This window comes from Schistocerca americana, chromosome 2 (genome assembly GCF_021461395.2).
Source record: "Schistocerca americana isolate TAMUIC-IGC-003095 chromosome 2, iqSchAmer2.1, whole genome shotgun sequence".
Taxonomy (NCBI): domain Eukaryota; kingdom Metazoa; phylum Arthropoda; class Insecta; order Orthoptera; family Acrididae; genus Schistocerca; species Schistocerca americana.
This window is the reverse complement of record NC_060120.1, coordinates 169,165,841-169,186,737: the sequence shown is the minus strand read 5'-3', so window position 1 is coordinate 169,186,737 and position 20,897 is coordinate 169,165,841.

Here is a 20,897-nt window from a genome sequence, read left to right as displayed (position 1 = left end):
GCGCCATTTCCACTTCCTTCGTTCCCCGTATTTCGTAGTTTCGTCTTACTGATAACATCATTTGACACATGGGAATCATCATGTAGCAGCTATTTAGATTAATTTTCAAAAATATAAGCTTACATTTCTAATTTAAATGAACTGTATTTTGAGATTGAACTGCTGCAAAGGATATATAAAATTGATAAACTTTATCGAAAAAAACGGAATATGGCCATGTTGACAGTGCCATGCTACACAGATAAATTACATGGTAAATGTTAGCCTTCATGGAGGCCATCTCCCTGTAAAGTGGAGAAGATACCATTGTGGGATGTAGAATGATGCAGTGGGATAACTTTGTATGAAGGGGTGTAGGTTGTTGAGCATTAGGTGGCATAAGATCGGGGTGTAAGAAGAAAGCAGATTAGGGTTGAAATTTTCATTGGTGATAAGGTCATAAGAGACAGAACATAAGCTTAGATCTGGGATAGAAGGAAATTGGATATGTTGTTTTCAAGAGAACTATTGCAGCATTTGCCTCAACAAAATCTAAAGTGCGATGACTGAATGGAGATTTCAGCATGATCCTCCCTAATAAGCACTACATTGCTGAGTAGCTAAGGAAGTGGAAACTGAGTTAGGACAGTATCAATGACAGATTTCAGACTGGGAGATAGGCTGTAGCCATAGAGCATCAGTCAATGGCGAAGTCAGGAAGAAGGATAGAACTACATTAAATAGAATGGTCTGAAGTAGGTACAAAGTTTTAGGTTAGCAAGATAGAATGCTGGTGAATATATGGTCCAGGATAAAGGTTGTGGAGCTGAAGTAAAGGTAAATACATCCACACTGACATAGCAGTGGACAGAAAAGAAAGTGGCAAATTGTTCTTCAAGTTTGCGAGTTTTGTAACATTTTATCAATTTATAGGAGAGAAGTGAATTTGATTTACTTATGTACGGTGATTTTTTTCACTATGTACAAACTCTAGGGATTGATCAATGAGAGGATATGAAACAAATAAGTTCTAATGAACTAATGTCTGTAAATGCATGGTTTCTACACTAGAGACCATTCATTCACTCATACATTGTTACAGAGACTGCAGTCTAATATGTGCTGTACCATACAGTCACAGTAACAGTATGTGCTGAAAATGGTTTCCATGTGTCTCAATACGCTATAGTATGTTCTGTCTCACATATTCACATCAGCCAGGTTGCATCTGAACAGTGTCAAGGGCGGCATGAGTATGCTGCTCCAGTGTCTCCATTTCTGGAATGGGCACTGCATACATAATACTTTTGAGATGGCCCCATAACCAGAAATCGCATGGGTTGAAGTCCAGTGAATGAGCAGGCTATGCAACTGGACCCCCTTGTCCTATCCATCAACCAGGGAAGACACGGTTGAGATGCGTCCAGACATAAGTGGCGAAGTGGGCTGGAGCACTATCATGTAGCAGCCTCATAACCCTTTGAATCATAAATGGCACGTCTTCCAGTAGGTGAGGTAAAGTCATCTGCAAGAAAAGCCGATAGTTCCGGCCTGTTAGACGACTTGGAAGGAAGACTGAACCCAATATATGGTCGCCAGTTATCCCAGAACACATATTCTGGCTACATCGATGCTGATGAATAGCTGTCATCATACCATGGGTGTTTGCATACTATTCCACAGATACCTATTATGAAATCTGAAGATACCACTCCATGTAAAAGTGGCCTCATCTGTGAAAAGGATGGATGACACAAATCCCAGAATACTGGTTGCCTTGTAAAGAAACCAGTGACAAAACTGCTTCTGATGCAGAAAGCCTGTCGCCAGTAAGCCCTGCACACACTGTAAGTGATAAGGGTAGTAACAATTGTCAAGGAGAATGTTCCACACAGTCGTCTTGCTTACCCCGTACTTGTGGGAGAGCTGCCTGGTACTTATACCGTGGTCGCCTTCCACATTGTTTATCACGTTTTCCTCCAAGTCTGGTGTCTGAACATTTGAGTTATTTTTTTTTTTTAGATTTTTTTAGATTTACTTTCATTCCAATTGATCCGTAGTGAGGAGGTCCTCCAGGATGTGGAACATGTCAGAAAAACAACAATACATGACAAATATTTAAACTAAAACAAATAAGCTAATGTACCATTCCACAGGTCCCAAGTGGAATGATCGTCATTTTTTAATGAACACTAAGAGTCATTTTACAAATACTATTGCACTGAATTTAAAATAAAAAAGTTTTATATTTATTTATAAGGTAAGAAACATGTAATACAACTACTGTAATACTTATTTACAATGAACACATTACTGCACTGAAATGGTGCAGAAGTTAGATTATACTTACACACACACACACACACACACACACACACACACACACACACAAATTTTCAGTGAACACATTACTGCACTGAATTTGTGCAGAAGTTATGTTGTACTTATATACAAATCAGTTTGTTTTCCTCAGAAATTCATCAATGGAGTAGAAGGAGTTGGCCACCAATAAATCCTTTAGGCTTCTCTTAAACTGAATTTCATTGGTTGTTAAGCTTTTTATGGCTGCTGGCAAGTTATTGAAAATGTGTGTTCCTGAATAATGCACACCTTTTTGTACAAGACTAAGTGACTTTAAATCCTTGTGAAGATTATTCTTATTTCTAGTATTGATTCCATGAATTGAGCTGTTGGTTTGAAAAAGTGATATATTTTTAATGACAAATTTCATTAAGGAATAAATATATTGGGAAGCTGTAGTTAGTATCCCTAGTTCCCTAAACAGGCTTCTGCAGGATGTTCTTGAGTTCACACCACATATAATTCTTACTGCACGTTTTTGTGCCCGGAAAACTTTAGCTTGGCTTGATGAATTACCCCAGAAAATAATCCCATATGACATTATGGAATGAAAGTAAGCATAGTATGCCAGCTTTTTCATTTTTATATCCCCTATGTCTGACAAAATTCGCATTGCAAACAGAGATTTGTTAAGACGCTTCAGCAGTTCTGTGGTGTGCTCCTCCCAGTTGAATTTATTATCAAGCTGTAATCCCAAGAATTTAACACCGTCCACTTCTTCTATCTTCTTGTCATCATATGTTAGACATATACTCTTGGGACACCCCTTACAAGTTCTGAACTGCATGTAGTGTGTGTTTTCAAAGTTTAGTGACAAAGAATTGGCTAGGAACCAGTGATTAATGTCTACAAATATTTTATTGGCTGATCTTTCTAAGACTACACTTGATTTGCTATTTATTGCAATGTTTGTATCATCAGCAAACAAAACAAACTTGGCATCTGGTAATGTTACTGATGAAAGGTCATTGATATACACAAGAAAAAGTAAGGGCCCCAAAATGGAACCTTGTGGGACCCCACATGTAATTAGTTCCCAGTTGGATGATGCCTGATAGCTTGATACATGTCTCTTTCCTAATAACACCCTTTGTTTCCTGCCAGAGATATAAGATTTGAACCATTTTGCAGCATTTCCTGTTACACTATAATATTCTAGTTTACTTAAAAGGATATTGTGATTTACACAGTCAAATGCCTTTGACAGATCACAAAATATACCAGTTGCCTGCAATTTTTTGTCTAATGAATTAAGTACATTTTCACTGTAAGTTTAGATAGCCTTCTCAATATCAGAACCTTTTAGAAATCCAAACTGTGACTTTGACAGTATGTTATTTGAGATAAGATGGTTATAAAGACGACTGTACATTACTTTTTCGAAAATTTTTGAGAATGCTGGCAACAGTGAAATTGGACGGAAATTTGATGCTATTTCTTTATCTCCCTTCTTAAACAGTGGCTTAACTTCAGCATATTTCAGCCATTCGGGAAATATTCCACTGATAAACGACTGGTTACACAGATAGCTTAATATGTTACTTAGCTCAGAATCACATTCTTTAATTAACTTTGTTGATATTTCATCATACCCACTAGATGTTTTTGATTTTAAAGATTTTATGATGGACATTATTTCTGTTGGGGTAGTGAGGGTCAAATTCATATTATGGAAGTTACTTGAAATGTCTGGTCTAAGGTAATCCATAGCACCATCTACCGAACCTGACAACCCCATCTTTTCAGTAACAGTTATAAAATGTTTGTTAAAAAGTTCTGCAACACTATACACATCTGTCACCAATGCATCATTTACTCTTAATGCTATTTGTTCCTCTTCTTGTCTGGTTCTACCGGTCTCCTCCTTCACTATATCCCATATTGTCTTTATTTTGTTATCTGATATGACTATCTTTTCCTTGTAATATATTTGCTTTGACATCCGTGTTACAGTCTTTAATATTTTGCAGTATTTCTTATAATGTGCTATAGCATCAACATTGGAAATGTTTCGGATTGACAGATACAGTTTTCTTTTTGTTTTACAAGATACCCCTATTCCTCGAGTAATCCATGGCTTCTTTGTAGACTTTGCTCTAACCTTGGTAAGTTTTGGGGGAAAGCAGTGTTCAAATAAGGTAAGCACTTTATTAGCAAAAATGTTATATTTTTCATTCATGCCATGAGCACTGTAAACATCAGTCCAGTGAATGTCTCTGAGGAGTGTCCTAAAATAATCAATTTTTGGCTTACTGATTACCCTCTTGAGCTCAGATTTAACAGATTTTATATCCTGTTCAGTATTAACATTTAACAGAAGGAACTGCATGTCATGGTCTGAGAGGCCATTGACTATTGGTTTTGTAATATAATTTTGTTCATTTGACTTTTCTATAAAGATATTATCAATGGCTGTTTGTGAGCAAGTGGTTATCCTAGTGGGGAACTTTACTGTGGGAATTAAGTTGAATGATAGTGTTACTAACTCAAATAGGTTCTTATTGGGAGAGTCTTTAAGGAAATCTACATTGAAATCACCAGCAACCACTATTTCTTTGTTTTTGGTTGTTAAATGGGCCAGTACAGCTTCAAGGTGGTTTACAAACAGATTAAAGTTACCTGCAGGTGCTCGATATACACTTAATATTATGAAAGATTTTTTGTGAAAATCTAATTCTGTTGCACATGCTTCCATATGCTGTTCTAGGCAAAATTTATGAATGTCTATGTTCTCAAATTTATGACAGTTCCTGATGAATGTGGCAACTCCTCCTTTCTCCATTTCTGATCTACAATAGTGAGATGCTAACCTAAACCCTGTAACACTTAAAAGTTCTATACCAGTGGTCACATGATGTTCAGAGAGGCAGATTATGTCAGCTGGGTTTGAAGACTCTAATTCATCTATGCAGATAGTTAATTCATTAATTTTATTTCTCAGTCCTCGAATATTTTGATGCAATAAAGATAGCTGACATTTCACATTGACTGACTTAAAATTGGATGGAGTTAAAATATCTGCTGACAGTTGAAAATTCTTAACCAATGGCTGTTTATGTTGATGTAATAAGCTGGAATTATGTTTTTTGATTTCTTTCTCAAACTGAAGGTTTGTCTCAGTTCTAACCTCTCTTAAAATTTGTTTTCTTTCTGTCCTCCCTACCCTAAAAAAGGGTCTTTTCTGAATCCTATAACCACTGGTATTTTACCACTCATGACAGTGCCTCCCCCCTTTAACTTTCCTGCTATTTCCCCAGCCAATTTACCCTTCCCCTTCCTGTTGAGGTGAAGGCCATGCCTAGTATAATCCCACCTACTGACAGAATCAACATGAACCACACCAATGTGTGACCCCGCACCCGACATGAGCAGCCGTTCCAGCTCCAAATTAACTCTCTTGACAGAAGAGTTCAAATGAGGTCGGTCATGGCGCCCAAGAACAGATACAAACTCAACACTGGTATGCCTCGATGCTGATGCAATCTTCGCCAGGTCACACTCTATGCTGTACCCAGGATCTCTGTCAATACTGTTACCTGCCCCACCCACTATAACCACGGTGTCTTCCTTAGTGAAATCTTTGCAAAGTGATCCTAAATCCTCTGTCACCTGCTCCAGACCAGCACTAGGTTTAAAAAAATTGGTGACCTTCATGATTTCCTGCTTCCTACTTTGTCTCAAACATATGGCGAAACACTGTTGCAAACATCGAATGCTGTCGTTGTTGTCGGTGGGGATCAATCTCCTGATACAACCTTGCTGCCTGCCATCCATTGCCATTCGCCTTTCCGTAAGTGAACATCATGTCTGCAAGCTCTCGATTCGAATACAGAACCATTGTGTACAACGCCATATCACATCCACTACAAGGTGAGTCAGCAAGAGAAGTGAATCAGACAGAACATTACCAACTTCTGTGGCAGGAAAGGGCATTATGTATGAGGAACAGTACCACCCTCTAGAAGGAAACCATGCATACTGTAACTGTGGCTGCATGGTACAGCGCATATTAGACAGCAGTCTCTGTAACAAAGCATGACTGAATAAATGGTCTCCAGTATGGAAATCATGCATTTCCAGAAATAAGTTTATTAGACCTTTTTTGTTCCATATCCTCTCATAGATTAGTCTCTGGAGATTGTACGCAGTAGAAAAAATCATTCTGTACAGAAAGAAAGTTAAGGCGTGTGTCCACTATCAAGTAAATTTCAGCTAGTCATTTGCAGAAGCTATTTTTGCAAGCTATTTGATGTGGAAATAACTCCAGAAAATCGAATTCACAAGTTATGTCAACTTGCAGAAGCTCACACAAGACAGAAAACTTGTTGAAACCTGAAGTAAAAAGCAGTGGCATTTCTGGGGAAAATTTAAGTGTATACAGAAAGGATAGGCAAATGAGAAATTGAGGCAATGTTTTTTTCAACAGACAAGAAATTCAAATCTACGCATAAATTAAAGCTGTTTGCAAGAATGTTTGGGCAAAACTCGGTACCAGGGGTGGATATAAAATTATTGCCAGATCCATTTATTGATCACCAGACTCACCTCGTGATGTCACCAAAAACTTTAAAGAAAACCTCAGTTCAGTAGTGCATGAGTTCACCAATAACACTGTAATCACCAGTGGAGACTTCAGTCATCCGACAATCAACTGGTAAAAACACAGTTTTGTTAGTGGTGAGCGTGAAACATTGCTAAATGTCTTCTTGGAAAACTACTGAGAATGGACAGAGTGGGATGCCAGTTGTTGTAGAAGCATAATTGTAGGATGCACAAAACCAAATTTGGTGCCCAACAGAATGGGGGACCACCTCACATGACCATGAAAATTAATTGAAAATGGGGATAACGTCATGCAATGGAAAATGGCTTGTTTAAATGCATATTGATAAGAATGGCCAAAGTAAGTATGAAAAAAATTGGTACAACACTACTCACATAGATATATTAATGAGAGGAGGGATCTTTTAGTTACGATTGGAAACAAATGGACTCTATAACTAATAGCTTTATTGACATCGAGTATGAAAATTACCGACTGAAATCTGAAAAAGGGAATGCAGCTCAAAGTATAACCTTGACACCAGTGGGTAGGGAGGATGAAGCACAGTTACCTCAGTAATTCTCAGGCAGGACCAGTGACTGTAAAAGTTGTTAGTTTGAGAGACGCCAAACCCTTTGGCTTGTCATCATTCATTTATTTTCTACTTTAAAAGAGCAAGAGCAAGCTGATTGGTAGACAACTGGTGATGCTTGCTGGAGTAAGAAGGTGCCACTATTTTTTGGAGCCAAGCCACTCAATTGGAATAGGATTATTTATGGTGTTTTGGAGGGGCTGTGTGAGGCGATTGGTACACTTAAGAATGGCACTGAGATCCGCAATTGGCCATTATTGGCAGCCGTGTGGCTTGATGGGGGTGATGCATCTTAATGTTTTCAGAGATTATGTAGAGAATGCAACTTCTCCAGCAAGTCTATTCCAGACTGCTGGAGAGAGAAGACATGATGTAGTGACTGGTGATCGATCGAATTAAGAGTATTCACTCACTCAGAAGCCCAGACAAGAGTTTTTGTAAGTGCTGATCCGGACTGCCAGTCAGCATAAGTTGGGTTTGATACCGTGATTTGTTAAAACATTATCCATGGCCACAATTCAAGAGGGTGGTCAGCAGTCCTGATTGCAGACTGCAGTGCAACCCCATCACTGATAGCTGACTCCACAGGAATTGAGCACGGCGTTTGGTAAAGTATTTGACAGCTCCGTAAAGTAGGGACACAGTTATTTTGACGCCCCTGACATCACTCTTGCCCACACAGTGTCCACAACAGATTTAATTTTCGTACCTTTACTACAGTTTGGCGAACTGGCTATCTGTTAAGGTAATCAGCCCACTCATAGACGACGAAAGGGACTACAATCATTTGATAGGCTCCCAATTCAATTTGCCAACTAATTATCCATGGAAACTTGTTGTACTTGTCATGTGTTTGAATAACCACAACTTGTCATAATACCTAAAGACTGAATTCATTTGTGTTTAAATCAACAACTCTCATTCTGATAAAAAATCCCACTATCATTTGAGTATTTATTGCATCACGTTAGAATACCCTGAACTTAATCACATTTTTGGCAGAGAGGGTCAATTCATGAAGTGTCATTAAAGACAGGGCCAAATATATTCCCTTGTATGCAGACATACTTGAGTGTAGTAGGGAGAGAGACAGTTCCGGGGGTGGTCTGTATCCTCACAACAGTAAGATACAGGTTTTACTCAAATCAGGGTTTTAGTTTCATCCCGCCACTAGGCACCCTTTCAAGTTAAAAGCAGTGATTACACGGAAAGACAGAAACGAGCACCTTAAGATTGGCAAAACATACATTGTGAGCAATACATTCTATACGCGACTTTAACAACGCACACTCGGTTCGTGAAGGGAGCGTAATAGCTGTCTGTCTGAACGACTTTGGCGGGTACAATGATAGCTCATCTTACCTAAGCACATGCAACATGGATTAGGTATCTGGTAGCGGCAGCGGCTGGATTATATGACTTTCGCCCTCTCTTTGAACTTAATGCTGAAGAGCAGACATCCTTGCAAGGCTCGTCTTATCAGTCATCTCTCCCATCCTAACCTGAACTGTTTGCTCTATAAAAGCCTAAAGCAAAGTGTTTACTCTACAACAACCTGAAAAGAAGCGTTTACTCTTTAAAACTCTAAGATAAATTAATTACTGTAGGAAATTCTAAAACTAAGCCATCTGAAACTCGGCAGTCTTGGTACCAGCAATGAGAATTGTCGACCAGTTAGCACAGAGATTCGGAGTTCCGATGAATGAAAAATACATAATAGCGTTAAACAATCTCCTACGCTTTTTTATCCCACTTCACCTGACACAATTGCTGAGAGGCGAGTAGCCAGAACCAGGAGACATCTCCCACACCATGACATGGTACTGAAATTGACAACTGAAAAGTTCTACACACAGGCACAGCACAAAAGTGCGGGCTCTCCCTAAAATGGCAGCATGACCAAATTAGAAGGCTGTATCATAAAAGTTTAAACCAAACATATCTGAAGTGTCGTAACGAACATTCACAAACCCTGAGAGAGGCCACACCTACCTAGAGAACTCTTTTGGCTAAGAGGCTCTTGGGAAGAATTCCATGTTTCCTTTGACACGGGAATGCGTGCTCTGGAACCCTCCTAGACAGCGAGCCGGGAGAAAGACAAGGCCAGCCCTGCTACCTGCAGCTGGGCGCCTGCCGAGAGTCCAACAATTTTATAGCGGCAAATTTCTCTTAAAAGGAACCTTATCTTGTGCATCCAACTTGTAGGCCTTTAGGTCTTCGAAACCTCCAACAAACACATAAAAAAGACAGAAAAGCAAATAGTGAAGCGAAACAGTCACTGGCAACGCTAATCCGGATCTGCAATTTCGGAGCAGTGTAACTGGATGAGTAATTGATCTAGGAAATTTGCATTCGTCCTCCGAAATATTTTAGTGGACAGTTTCAGAGGAAAACGGTTGTGTTGCAGCAGTTTGGAAACCCAGCCTTGATGGAAATGCATTAGATCTAATGACAATAAAGAGACCTGGTCTCTTCGAGGATGTACATCTCAAAACTGGTATCAGTGGCCATCAAATAGTAGAAAAAATGCAGTAGTGTTATATATTAGTAAGGTAATAGAAAGTTTTAGCACAGGACAAGGGGCATAGAGGAATTATGGATCGAGTTGACTATGTACTGGATAGATATGTATCTAGTAGAACAGTTCATGATGTGAGGAAACTTCCATGGCATACAATCACAGGAAATTAACTTCCAAAGAAACAAAGGCTGCTGCATAATCGGCATAAAACAAACAAGGAGCTATAAATAGAGATATGCTGAGTGAAACTTAGCTATAAATAGAGTAATGCGCAATGCCTTCAGTGACTACCATAGCAGAATATTGTCAAACGATCTTTCAAGAAATCCAAAGAAACTCTGGTTGTATGTAAAGTCTGGTAGCGCCACTAATGTAAGTGTCCTCTCACTTGTGAATGAGAAAGGAACTTATATTATGGGTAGCGAATCAAAATCAGAAATGTTCATTTCTGCTTTCAAATTTTCCTTTAAAAAGGAAAACTCAGGAGTAGTGCCCCAAATTTAATTCTCGTATCACAGAAAAGTTAAGTGAAACAATATGGCGTTGAGAAATAACTGAAATCGTTAAAATTGAACAAAGTTCCATGACCGAAAGGAATCCCTGTCAGATTCTGTACTGAATTTGCCACTGAGTTAATCCCTGGTTTTAACGATAATCTACTGTGGGTCCTTTGAATAAATAACCATGTCTGGTAATTGGTAGAAAGCACAGGTCACAACTATTACAAGATGGGTAGTAGAACTGATCCATAAAACTACTGTCCAGCATCCTTGACATCTATTTATTAAAGACTCTTAGAACATATTTTGAGCTCAAACATTATAAAGTATCTCGAACAGAATGACCTTCTTCATGTCAAGCAGCATTTATTCCAAAAACAACGATCATGCGAAACCCAACTCGCACTTTTCTCAACGTGATATCCTAAAAGACTCAAATAGGGGGCTGGTCTCAGACTTCTACAATCGTCAGGAGAGAGCCAGGCCGAAGGCGGTTGTGAGGACTTAGTTACGCTCGAGGCGCCAAGAAAACATCATTGACAATAACACATTGATTTGTCTTCCAAAACCTGGGTGGCAGAACAGCGCCTCATCAGCAGCTGAATGCTGGCGTGCACTCGATTTACAGTACTACCAGCACAGTAAAGTGTCAGGTGGCTGCTGTTACATCACGGGGTGGTCGTTGACCACACGAATTCCAGTGGCATCCAGCTCTATGTATCAATCTCCAAAGTGCACTCAATGATGTCGAAGATTTGCACTCAGGTCCATCTGAAGTACCTGCTGGTGCGCAGGTGTCGGCTCTCAGCCCCTGTTTATGAGACAAGAGCTAGCAGCATTGGTGCCTGCTAAAGGAATGACATGAGAAGCTGTTGTGCCCCCTGTCTCGAAGGTGGATGACAGACAGCATCCAGGTCACACACGTCAAGCCTCCAACAGACCTGCAGGGTGATGGTGACCTCCACACCCCATCAGTGTTGCTTGCCTCCTAAGGCAGCAGTGCCTGTGGCAGCAGCAGGGTGCTTCCAGCCAGACTCGTGGTTCCACAGATGACTGAAGACAGCTAGGTGTGCCGAATGTCGACCTCCATAGTCCCCCATCTCACTGGATAGCTGCAACTGACACAAGTGCTGAGATATGCACTGAGCAGTCAGAAATCAGTGTTCAGCAATCAGGCATTTGTTAAGAAGGGTGGGATATTTATTTTGCCCTTCCCCATGCGGTCTGTGGCCGTGGAGTGGCTTGAGATCAGGTGTCTTGGCTTTCTCTCGCCTTCAGCTCTCCCAGTGACTTCAGACTTTCGCAACTTCACCTTTCAGAAGCTCTGTTCTGCTGGCTCGACACCTGAATACTACTTTTGCGTTGTACCTAGCCTAGTGTGGCGGTATCTCTTGGCTTCTATGATGTCATTATGCTTCGCTTGCAGACTGGGGTACCGCTCGTTCCCTGTAACCTGCTCAGTATTTCCTCCTAGCTGGCAGGCTACTGGTCATTGACACAGGCAGTTTGCCTTCTGGGAGCTCCCACAGTAGAACTGGGATGAATTTTTAGTGTCTGCCAAGGATATTATCCAGCGGTGTTGCTCTTGGATTAAGGCAACCAGGGAAATGTAGTATTTCTCGATTTCTGGAAACAATTTTTACTCTGTACCAGATCTATGCCTATTATCAAACATACTTTCATATGGGGTACCAATGAAATTTGTGGCTGGATTGAGGATTTTTTGGTAGGGAGGACACAATAAGTTATCTTAAATGAAGAGTCATCAACAGATATAGAAGAAACTTGGGGTGTGCCCGGTGAAGGCTGTTGGGACGCTTGCTATTCATGTTGCACATTAATAACATTGCATATAATACACTCCTGGAAATTGAAATAAGAACACCGTGAATTCATTGTCCCAGGAAGGGGAAACTTTATTGACACATTCCTGGGGTCAGATACATCACATGATCACACTGACAGAACCACAGGCACATAGGCACAGGCAACAGAGCATGCACAATGTCGGCACTAGTACAGTGTATATCCACCTTTCGCAGCAATGCAGGCTGCTATTCTCCCATGGAGACGATCGTAGAGATGCTGGATGTAGTCCTGTGGAACGGCTTGCCATGCCATTTCCACCTGGCGCCTCAGTTGGACCAGCGTTCGTGCTGGACGTGCAGACCGCGTGAGACGACGCTTCATCCAGTCCCAAACATGCTCAATGGGGGACAGATCCGGAGACCTTGCTGGCCAGGGTAGTTGACTTACACCTTCTAGACCACGTTGGGTGGCACGGGATACATGCGGACGTGCATTGTCCTGTTGGAACAGCAAGTGACCTTGCCGGTCTAGGAATGGTAGAACGATGGGTTCGATGACGGTTTGGATGTACCGTGCACTATTCAGTGTCCCCTCGACGATCACCAGTGGTGTACGGCCAGTGTAGGAGATCGCTCCCCACACCATGATGCCGGGTGTTGGCCCTGTGTGCCTCGGTCGTATGCAGTCCTGATTGTGGCGCTCACCTGCACGGCGCCAAACACGCATACGACCATCATTGGCACCAAGGCAGAAGCGACTCTCATCGCTGAAGAAGACACGTCTCCATTCGTCCCTCCATTCACGCCTGTCGCGACACCACTGGAGGCGGGCTGCACGATGTTGGGGCGTGAGCGGAAGACGGCCTAACGGTGTGCGGGACCGTAGCCCAGCTTCATGGAGACGGTTGCGAATGGTCCTCGCCGATACCCCAGGAGCAACAGTGTCCCTAATTTGGTGGGAAGTGGCGGTGCGGTCCCCTACGGCACTGCATAGGATCCTACGGTCTTGGCGTGCATCCGTGCGTCGCTGCGGTCCGGTCCCAGGTCGACGGGCACGTGCACCTTCCGCCGACCACTGGCGACAACATCGATGTACTGTGGAGACCTCACGCCCCACGTGTTGAGCAATTCGGCGATATGTCCACCCGGCCTCCCGCATGCCCACTATACGCCCTCGCTCAAAGTCCGTCAACTGCACATACGGTTCACATCCACGCTGTCGCGGCATGCTACCAGTGTTAAAGACTGCGATGGAGCTCCGTGTGCCACGGCAAACTGGCTGACACTGACGGCGGCGGTGCACAAATGCTGCGCAGCTAGCGCCATTGGACGGCCAACACCACGGTTCCTGGTGTGTCCGCTGTGCCGTGCGTGTGATCATTGCTTGTACAGCCCTCTCGCAGTGTCCAGAGCAAGTATGGTGGGTCTGACACACCGGTGTCAATGTGTTCTTTTTTCCATTTCCAGGAGTGTATTAGTAATAACCTCTGTCTTTTCATAGATGATGTAGTTGTCTATAACTAAGTACTGTATGAAAGAAAGTAAATAAATATTCAGTCAGATCTTGATAAGATTTCAATGTGGCACAAAAATAGGCAGTTTGATTCAAATGTTCAGAAATGTAAAATTATGCACTTCACGAAACGAAAAAAATCGTAACATCCTATGACTATAATATCAAGAGTCACAGTTGGACTTGTTTAACTAATACAAGTACCTGAGTGTAACACTTTGTAGAAATATATAATGGAGTAATCACATAGGCTCAGTCGACGGTAAAGCAAATAGTTGACTTCAGATTGTTAGTAGACACTGGGGCAACACGATCAATCTACAAGGAGACTGCTTAGAAAGCGCTTGTGTGACATATCCTGTAAGTATTGGGACAAAGCAATTCTGGCCCAAACTACTGTTATCCAAGATGGCGGAGATGACGTCATCCAAGATGGCGGCCATGACATCATACAAAATGGCGGGTTTTGGCGGGAAGTTTGAATTTTGGGGGGAAGATAGGTCAATTGAGCTACCTCCACTAACCTAACCCCCCTCCCTCCCCCAGAAAAATGGGGGGGGGGAGTTCCAATTCCAACAGGATAATGCACATGTTGACATCACAGAACATGCTCTACAAGAAATCTGCTCTCGATTCAAACAGGGTACGAGTACACCTCTACTAAGCTAAGAAAATCGTGGGAAGATAGGTCACTTGGGCTACCCCCACTAACATAAGTTACGCGACTGCCACCTCTTCCTAGGAACTGGCGCCAAGTTTGAATTTTGGCGGTAAAGAAAGGTCACTTGGGCTATCTCTAGTAACATAAGAAAATGGCGTGGAAGAAAGGACACTTGGACTAACGTCAGTCACCAGACCGCAACCTCCTCCTAGGGATTCGATGGAAAAGCACTCGACCAGTGCTGGACATAAGTCTTTATTTTGCATACACCAGTCTTTATTTAAACAATTTCATGCAGCACAGCCATCCAGTGTGTTCACCACAAGGCTTGGACTCCAACTGACCTAGTACGCAGTACCAGGAGCAGAGGGCACTCTCATCTGTGACGTAATCCAAGATGGTGCGGGGAATGGAGGGAAACAGTGTGTTCACCACTGGGTATGGACTCTCACTGACCTAGTACACCAGAGGGCGCTGTCGTCCATTCAGTTACATAATCCAAGACGGCGGCTATGACGTCAGTTGATGACGCCAGTACCGTTATCCAAGATGGCAGCAAACAGTGTGTTCACCATGAGGTCTGGACCTAGTACACAGTACCACCACCAGAGGATGCTGAGGGTGTGGTGCAAGCAGAGCAAGGCGGTGGTGAAATCCCTGTTGGTTTCATGAGATGGCGGCCACTGCAGATGAAGAAGAGGAATCCAAAAGGAGCAAGTATATGGCCCTTTTAAATGAGGCGGAGGATATACCTGAGTGGGTGGGATGTGCTGATAAGTTGCTCAAGCCATGGACCCAGAGTGGAGAAAGTGATTATTTTTTAGCTTTATCATTACAGCAAACAATTACCATTATTTAGTCTTATTATTTACTGTTTTAAATCTAGATCATTAAACTTATTTTTTCTTATTTATGTTACAGGCATATCACACAAAGTACATCATGTATCCAGAGTGGTGGTTGCAGGGGCGGGAATTACCCACACACCACAGAGACACACAACGCTGTATATAGTGCCGATCACAGCTGTGTGAGAGGTGGCAGCAGCACCTGCCCCATCACCACCGCAAGCCCTCTGGCGCCCATGGGCAACTCAGCCGGCAGAAGATGAAGATGGGCATCTGTCTCCCCACCTCACCAGTTGGTAATGGGGACATCAGACACCGGGAGCCATCACTGCAGCCTGGTTGTTCCCACCGACCATCACCGCCTCCGTCTCCTCAGACAGTTCGCCCCTGCCATCAATGAAAGGTGTGTGTACCATGGTGCATACTCCTCCCTACAGCTGACGCACCCTCACCAGCCCAGTCATCGATGGGATGGACTCCTAGTTGTAGTAGTAGTAGTAGTACTAGTAATATTGATCATCCTATGGCTAGCAGTAGTGCTCTCCTCCATCCTACTGATAGTGAAGGGCATCAGAATAACGGTATAATGACCCTCTAGAATACTCAGCAGTTGCTAGGGCTTTTGAGGGGCGCATCTCATTCACAAGGATTGAGAATCCAGGAGGGAGGTACCACGAACCTGTCGGGTTTTTGGAAGCATGTCTCCCTGTCTTGGAGACCGAGCTCCTCAAAGTCCTAGACGATCTGAGATTTAATGCCATTAAATGCAGCGCATTACTATGCTGTGAGTTGAATCAACCACCTAAACATCTAGGTGATGCGGAGGCTACAACTCTACACTGTATATGGGGTGATAATGGCGTTATTTCTTGGAGCACATCCACTGCTGAGTGGTATCATGAATCCACCTTGAGCACTATTATAGCCCGATTTTCTGAGATGGAAGTACATGGGTCCGCCAAAGCAGTCAGCCATATACCACACATTGACATCCATATAAATGTCTATGATCCAGTAAATGGAGGGTCTAGCTATATCAAGCTCCCTGAAAATATAGCAAACAAGGAGGCATGAATTAATGTCGAAAATCAGTATGATAATGCTTGTTTTGCATGGTCAATCCTGGCTTGTGAGAGAAATTACAATAAACATGTGCAGTGTCTGAACAGTTACAAAGTCCATGATATTAAGACATCTTATAACTTTTATGGTATAGAGTTCCCCGTAAAGATCCAGGACATACCTAAACTTGAGGCGCAGAAGCGGCACATTGGTTCACATTTATGGCCTGGAGAAGAAAAGCAAGTCAGATGAGCAACACAAGCACACCGTCGTCGGTCTCCTCCATTTCTCAAAATTCACAGGTGAGCGAGAGCTGCATGTAAACATTCTGCTCTTCTCTGAAGGTGATAATTATCACTATGCTTGGATCAAAGACATGTTCCAACTCCTTTCCTCCCAACTATCAACTAGTCATCATCCAAAGCATATTTGTTTAAGGTGTCTGAATTATTTTTCGTCAGAAGTCTATTAGATTGTGCTTCCAAGGATCTGGTATGTGTCATTATGCTCAAAGAGGAAAATAAGTTCATTAAATTTCAAAATGCTCACCACCAGCAGCGATGCCCTTCTGTTATGTACGCCGACTTTGAATGCCTGCTGGTTCCTATCACTCGTTGTGAAGGGAACCCCTTAGCCTCACACACAACCTTCACACAAAAACACGCACCTTATGCGGCAGCATTTCAAGTTGTATGTGGATATGATTCTAAACTTAATCACTAGGGGGTCTTATGTTGGAGGTGATCCTGCAGTTTGACTCCTCACTCAGCTTGAAAAACTTTCATGGGAAGTTGATAAGCTCTATAGCACCACCATTCCCATGACCAAATCAAAGGAAGATGATGAATTGTATGAAAAGGCGATTAATTCTCATATTTGTGGGCTACATTTAGATAGAAAATCGGAAACTCCCTGTAGAGATCATTGCCATCTTACAGGAAAGTTCCGCGATGCAGCTCATAACACATGAAATTTGTTACCATGGCACATACCTGTCTTTTTTCATAATTTGAGTGGGTATGACGCTCATTTTCTCGTTGAGCATTTGGCTAATTTCGGTATGAAGAATGATCAGGTCAGTGTCCTGCAGGAAGATGTTGAGAAGTACATTTCTTTCTCAAAACGAATGCCGCCAAAAATTACGCTCCACTTCCTTGACTCTTTACGCTTTATGCAGACTTCACCCCAGAAACTCGTTGAAACTTTACCTCAGAATGATATGCATATCACTCGATCTGCATTTCCTAATGTGGAAAAGTTTAAGCTTGCGACGAGGAAAGGAGTTTTCCCATACAAGTATGTTGATTGTATGGCAAAACTCAATGAAACCAGGCTTCCTGACATATCTGCATATTTACCTGTACTCTCACAGGCGATGCCGTAACTACAGCAGATTATGAGCATACCGTGAATGTCTGGCGCGAACTCAACATCCCCAATTTAGGAGTATATGTAAGACTATACGTCGACACAGACGTGCGTTTGCTTTCAGATGTTTTCGAGAAGTTCCAGAGTGTATGTATGGCCACGTACTCTCTGGACCCAGCCTTTTATTACACGGCACCTGGGTTGTTCTGGGATGCTATGCTCAAAAAAACGGGCCGCAGCATCGAACTTTTGACTGATGCTGCAATGCTTCTATTTTTTGAACGCAGGATCTGTGGGGGACTTCATTAACGCGTTCACAGGCATGCTAAGGCAAATAACCCACGGATGGGTCCAAAATGTATGCATGTTGTACAATAGACAATAGAAAGGGGAACCCAGAGGCGGGCAAAGGGTTTTAGACAAGCGGCATCTCGGGCTCTCACAGTTGAAGACTATTTGCAGTGCCTGTATGGTCGCAGCATACAAGGCGCTCATCCACACATCGTTCGCCAAACTAGTATTCAATCGCGAGGTCACGAAGTGTACACTGTACTGCAATCTGAAGTCGGATTGTCTCCTCACGACGATAAAAGAGTCATTTGTGAGTATGGGGTGGAAACCCACCCATACTCACACTATTTACTTGAAGCAAAAGTACAGGTGGGGGACTCTGATTTAGAGATAGAGAGAGAATGAGTGTGTGAATGGGGTGAGGGGGTTTATGCGTAAAATAGTATGGCTCTTTTATCGTAGTGTAATCACTGATTGTGTGAGTGATGCGTGGTGTGAGTGTGTGTGCTTATGTGGCGGTGTATATATATGTGCTGGAAAATAAAAAATTATTGCGATTTTATATATATATATATATATATATATATATATATATATATATATACACACACACAATGTGCTGACAGAAAATATTGTTTTGTCTCTCTCTCTCATTATTCGTGTATGTTTGTGTGTATGTGTGTGCGTGTGTGTGTGTGTGTGTGTGTGTGTGTGTGTGTGTGTGTGTGTGGAGGGGGGGGGGGCTAAATAGTGTTTAAGCTTCACCTACCGCTAGCCATCAAGTGAAAGTAGTTTTATTTCCAACCAAATATTTTTTTTCTTCAGTACAGCTGTTTGGGTTGGACAGTTTAGAGCCATCCAATTAAATGTTATTATGGGAAATGGTGGAAAATGAGCTACCCAGTACAAAAATAATTAGAGCTGCGCAGTTAAGTTGGAACCATCCAATTAAATGTTGATGTTATTAAAGTATTTCAATTTTACATATATATATATATATATATATATATATATATATATATATATTTGTCTCATTAGGTTGGAGTCAATCAATTAATTAATTATTTCACAGAAAATGTCTACCTCAAAACAAAACAAAAATTTAGAGCCATCTAGTTAAGTAGGAGAACGTTAATTCACAGAGGAGCTAGGTTCAATATAGTCTGTTCGGATGGAATTTCATTAGTAATAGTATTTAGCATGTAAGTAAGTTAGTCAATACCGCTTTTAGTTTTAAGTATGGCTCTATAAGGAAAAAAATATTTTCCGTTCTAGTAATAATAATTATTATAATAAGTTAAGAGTATCCCTGCACTGAACTGAAATGCATCTCAACAATATTATATATATATATATATATATATATATATATATATATATATATATTGCACATCACTATCTAACTAATTGTAAACTCAAGAACTGAATTGAAATCAATAAAGGAAAATAATTCGTTGCCCTACATTACTGTTCTTATTTAAAAAACCCTAATCATTATGTTTTTGCTAAAATATATCTGTGAACATTCTGCAGTTACATCGGCATTGCACGTGCCATTACATGACATAGCGCCTTTAACACATACATTTTCAGAGACTTCCCTGCAGGCATGGGCTGAGGAGTGTGAAAGCGCACCTATTAATAGCACAGGTGTGCACCTCCCTCAGTGACAGCACGCAAAGGCAGTGAGTCAGACAGTTCCAGTGGAATGCATGTATAGATGGAAGCAGGTATGGTATCATGATTAAACTTACTTGCTAAGGACATAGGTGTCAAAAAGAAAAAAGTATACAAGGATTGTTAGGGGAGAAAAGATTATATATTTCCCATCCAACTTAAAAGTAATTTTATATTTTCATAAGCAGATACAACAGCACTTTTTTGATACATGTTCTTGAGTCGATGGATAGAAGGCCACCCGTAGAATTCCAAGTCTTGAATAGAAACAAATTTAAAGATTTGATGCATCCAGGAGATCTTCTCCTTCCCCTTCACGTAGATGATAGTTCCCATGTGATCGAATAATTTAATCACAGTCAACATATCTTTATAGGGTATGCCACGATCATCCCAGTGAATTCCATGGTAGAAATGCGTTAACCACTTTGCGCTCTTCCTTGTCTTTGCACACCTCACTTGCTTGAAAGATCTTGGTGATGCAATGTTTGCAGAGAATGTCTCTATTATTCCAGAATCCTCTGTGTACACTTCAATCGCTGTCAGCACACAGTTCTTCAAACAGCCCTGATTCCCTCCCTTCTTGTTCTTCTTCTTGTTTAGTGCACAACATGCAGCATTCATAACTCGCTTGAAATTCGTCACTCATAAACCCAACTTAATTTTTCCATTCATGGTTTTATCAACTGCAAATGCTGTGATGCATTGACCTACACCAATATCCTTTCTTCTCCAAATCGCCTTAGCCTTACCAGCTAAAATCCTATCTGCAATGTGACGACTTGATAGATCTTTATTTGCAGCGTATGCAGTAGGTCCATGGTTCGTCAGTAGGAAAAGGGAGAGAAGGAAACATAGTAGGTGAATATGGATTGGGGGGAAGAAATGAAAGAGGAAGCCGCCTGGTAGAATTTTGCACAGAGCATAACTTAATCATAGCTAACACTTGGTTCAAGAATCATAAAAGAAGGTTGTATACCTGGAAGAATCCTGGAGATACTAAAAGGTATCAGATAGATTATATAATGGTAAGACAGAGATTTAGGAACCTGGTTTTAAATTGTAAGACATTTCCAGGGGCAGATGTGGATTCTGACCACAATCTACTGGTTATGAACTGCAGATTGAAACTGAAGAAACTGCAAAAAGGTGGGAATTTAAGGAGATGGGACC